Source organism: Oncorhynchus gorbuscha, unplaced genomic scaffold (assembly GCF_021184085.1).
Source record: "Oncorhynchus gorbuscha isolate QuinsamMale2020 ecotype Even-year unplaced genomic scaffold, OgorEven_v1.0 Un_scaffold_10047, whole genome shotgun sequence".
Taxonomy (NCBI): domain Eukaryota; kingdom Metazoa; phylum Chordata; class Actinopteri; order Salmoniformes; family Salmonidae; genus Oncorhynchus; species Oncorhynchus gorbuscha.
The window spans coordinates 7,501-11,701 of NW_025752884.1; positions in this window are offsets into that span (position 1 = coordinate 7,501).

Below are 4,201 nucleotides of genomic sequence, written 5' to 3' on the forward strand. Positions count from 1 at the left end.
GGGACAGAGAGGGAGGGGGGAGTGATGGTGAGAGGACTGGGACAGAGAGGGGGGAGGGATGGTGAGAGGACTGGGACAGCGAGGGAGGCAGGGAGAGAGGGTGAGAGGAGAGGGAGGGAGGGATGGTGAGAGGACTGGGACAGAGAGGGAGGGAGGGAGCGATGGTGAGAGGACTGGGACAGAGAGGGAGGGAGGGAGTGATGGTGAGAGGACTGGGACAGAGGAGGGAGGGAGGGAGGGAGGGAGGGATGGTGAGAGGACTGGGACAGAGAGGGAGGGAGGGAGGGAGGGAGGGAGGGAGGGAGGGAGGGAGGGAGGAGGGAGGGAGGGAGGGAGGGAGGGAGGGAGGAGGTGAGGAGGACTGGGACAGAGAGGGAGGGAGGGAGTGATGGTGAGAGGACTGGGACAGAGAGGGAGGGAGGGAGTGATGGTGAGAGGACTGGGACAGAGAGGGGGGAGGGAGGGAGGGTGAGAGGAGAGGAGGGAGGGATGGTGAGAGGACTGGCACAGAGAGGACTGGCACTCCTCGTCTTCCTCTCCTCGTCTTCCTCTCCTCGTCTCTCCCTCGTCTTCCTCCTCGTCTTCCCCTCCTCGTCTTCCTCTCCTCGTCTTCCTCTCCTCGTCTTCCTCTCCACGTCTCTCCTTGTCTTCCTCTCCTCGTCTTCCTCTCCTCGTCTTCCTCTCCTCGTCTTCCTCTCCTCGTCTTCCTCTCCTCGTCTTCCTCTCCTCGTCTTCCTCTCCTAGTCTTCCTCTCCTCGTCTTCCTCTCCTTGTCTTCCTCTCCACGTATCTCCTCGTCTTCCTCCCCTCGTCTTCCTCCCCTCGTCTTCCTCTCCTCGTCTTCCTCTCCTCGTCTTCCTCTCCTCGTCTCTCCTCTCCTCGTCTTCCTCTCCTCGCCTCTCCTTGTCTTCCTCTCCTCATCTTCCACTCCTCGTCTTCCACTCCTCGTCTTCCTCGCCTTCCCGTCTTCCTCCTGATCTTCCTCTCCACGTCTCTCCATGTCTCTCCTCCTCTTCCTCTCCTCGTCTTCCTCTCCTAGTCTTCCTCTCCTCGTCTCTCCTCTCCTCGTCTCTCTTCTCCTTGTCTTCCTCTCCTCGTTTTCCTCGCCTCTCCTCGTCTTCCTCTCCTCATCTTCCACTCCTCGTCCTCCTCTCCTCGTCTCTCCTCTCCTCGTCTTCCTCTCCTCGTCTTCCTCTCCTCCTCGTCTTCCTCGCCTTCCCGTCTTCCTCCTGATCTTCCTCTCCACGTCTCTCCATGTCTCTCCTCCTCTTCCTCTCCTCGTCTTCCTCTCCTAGTCTTCCTCTCCTCGTCTCTCCTCTCCTCGTCTCTCTTCTCCTTGTCTTCCTCTCCTCGTTTTCCTCTCCTCGCCTCTCCTCGTCTTCCTCTCCTCATCTTCCACTCCTCGTCTTCCACTCCTCGTCTTCCTCTCCTTGTCTTCCTCTCCTCGTCTTCCTCTCCTCCTCGTCTTCCTCGCCTTCCCATCTTCCTCCTGATCTTCCTCTCCACGTCTCTCCATGTCTCTCTTCCTCTCCTCGTCTTCCTCTCCTAGTCCTCCTCTCCTCGTCTCTCCTCTCCTCGTCTCTCCTCTCCTCGTCTTCCTCTCCTCGTCTTCCTCTCCTCCTCGTCTTCCTCGCCTTCCGTCTTCCTCCTGATCTTCCTCTCCACGTCTCTCCATGTCTCTCCTCCTCTTCCTCTCCTCCTCTTCCTCTCCTAGTCTTCCTCTCCTCGTCTCTCCTCTCCTCGTCTTCCTCTCCTCGTCTTCCTCTCCTCGTCTTCCTCTCCTCGTCTTCCTCTCCACGTCTTCCTCTCCTCGTCTTCCTCTCCACGTCTTCCTCTCCTCGTCTTCCTCTCCACGTCTTCCTCTCCTCGTCTTCCTCTCCTCGTCTTCCTCTCCATGTCTCTCCTCGTCTTCCTCTCCACGTTTTCCTCTCCTCGTCTTCCTCTCCTCGTCTTCCTCTCCTCATCTTTCTCTCCTTGTCTTCCTCTCCTCGTCTTCCTCTCCTCATCTTTCTCTCCACGTCTTCCTCTCCTCGTCTTCCTCTCCACGTCTTCCTCTCCACGTCTTCCTCTCCTCGTCTTCCTCTCCATGTCTCTCCTCGTCTTCCTCTCCTCGTCTTCCTCTCCTCATCTTTCTCTCCACGTCTTCCACTCCTCGTCTTCAACTCCTCGTCTTCCTCTCCTTGTCTTCCTCTCCTCGTCTTCCTCTCCTCCTCGTCTTCCTCGCCTTCCCGTCTTCCTCCTGATCTTCCTCTCCACGTCTCTCCATGTCTCTCCTCCTCTTCCGCTCCTCGTCTTCCTCTCCTAGTCCTCCTCTCCTCGTCTCTCGTCTCCTCGTCTCTCCTCTCCTCGTCTTCCTCTCCTCGTCTTCCTCTCCTCCTCGTCTTCCTCGCCTTCCCTCTTCTCTGTCTTCCTTCCTCTCTACGTCTCTCCTTCTCTCTCCTCGCTCTTCCTCTCCTCGTCTTCCTCTCCTCGTCTTCCTCTCCTCGTCTTCCTCTCCTCGTCTTCCTCTCCTCGTCTTCCTCTCCTCGTCTTCCTCTCCTCGTCTTCCTCTCCTCCTCTTCCTCTCCTCGTCTTCCTCTCCTCGTCTTCCTCTCCTCGTCTTCCTCTCCTCGTCTTCTCCTCTCCTCGTCTTCCTCTCTCCTCGTCTTCCTCTCCTCGTCTTCCTCTCCTCGTCTTCCTCTCCTCCTCTTCCTCTCCTCGTCTTCTTCTCCTCGTCTTCCTCGCCTCTCCTCATCTTCCTCTCCTCGTCTTCCTCTCCTCGTCTTCCTCTCCTCCTCTTCCTCTCCTCGTCTTCCTCACCTCGTCTTCCTCTCCTCGTCTTCCTCTCCTCGTCTTCCTCTCCACGTCTCTCCATGTCTCTCCTCCTCTTCCTCTCCTCGTCTCTCCTACTTTCCTCTTTTAGTCACTTTGTAGACCTCATTTAATGCAGGCTGGTTCCCGTTAGTAAAACTAGTAAAACAGTCCTGTGTTATTGGCTGCTGAACGTATCAGTTGGATATAAAGCTCAGGTTGAGTTTGTCCTCATGTTTCCAGGCAGTTCCCAGAGAAGACACTCCTCCATGGCCAGAATCCACTCCATGACCATCGAAGCTCCAATCACCAAGGTGCCTACGTTTCATACAATGACTTACACAACTCTGTCATTTACTACACAGTCATACAGTCATATAGTCATATAGGATATCTGTGGTAATTTAAGTTCTGTCACATAACCACTCCTAGTCCTCAAGGTTCTGTCACATGACCACTCCTAGTCCTCAAGGTTCTGTCACATGACCACTCCTAGTCCTCAAGGTTCTGTCACATGACCACTCCTAGTCCTCAAGGTTCTGTCACATGACCACTCCTAGTCCTCAAGGTTCTGTCACGTGACCACTCCTAGTCCTCAAGGCTCTGTCACATGACCACTCCTAGTCGCCAAGGTTCTGTCACATGACCACTCCTAGTCCTCAAGGTTCTGTCACATGACCACTCCTAGTCCTCAAGGTTCTGTCACATGACCACTCCTAGTCCCCAAGGTTCTGTCACATGACACAAGTCAATCCCTGTAGCTGTTCCCTCCAAGAATAAAGCAATGGAGGAGCTGCTGATGTTTGTGTTGATCTGTCTGTCTGTCTGTCTGTATCTTTCTCTCTCTCTAACATGATATCTTTCTTTTTCTCTCTCTAACCATGATATCTTTCTTTCTCTCTATCTAACCATGATATCTTTCTCTCTCTCTAACATATATTTCTTTCTCTCTCTCTAACCATGATATCTTTCTCTCTCTCTCTCTCTCTCTCTAACATGATATCTTTATTTCTCTCTCTCTAACCATGATATCTTTCTTTCTCTCTCTCTCTAACCATGATATCTTTCTCTCTCTCTAACCATGATATCTTTCTTTCTCTCTCTCTCTAACCATGATATCTTTCTCTCTCTCTAACCATGATATCTTTCTTTCTCATCTAACCATGATATCTTTCTCTCTCTCTCTAACCATGATATCTTTCTCTCTCTCTAACCATGATATCTTTCTCTCTCTCTAACCATGATATCTTTATTTCTCTCTATCTAACCATGATATCTTTCTCTCTATCTAACCATGATATCTTTCTCTCTCTCTAACCATGATATCTTTCTCTCTATCTAACATATCTTTCTCTCTCTCTAACCATGATATCTTTCTTCTCTCTATCTAACCATGATATCTTTCTCTCTCT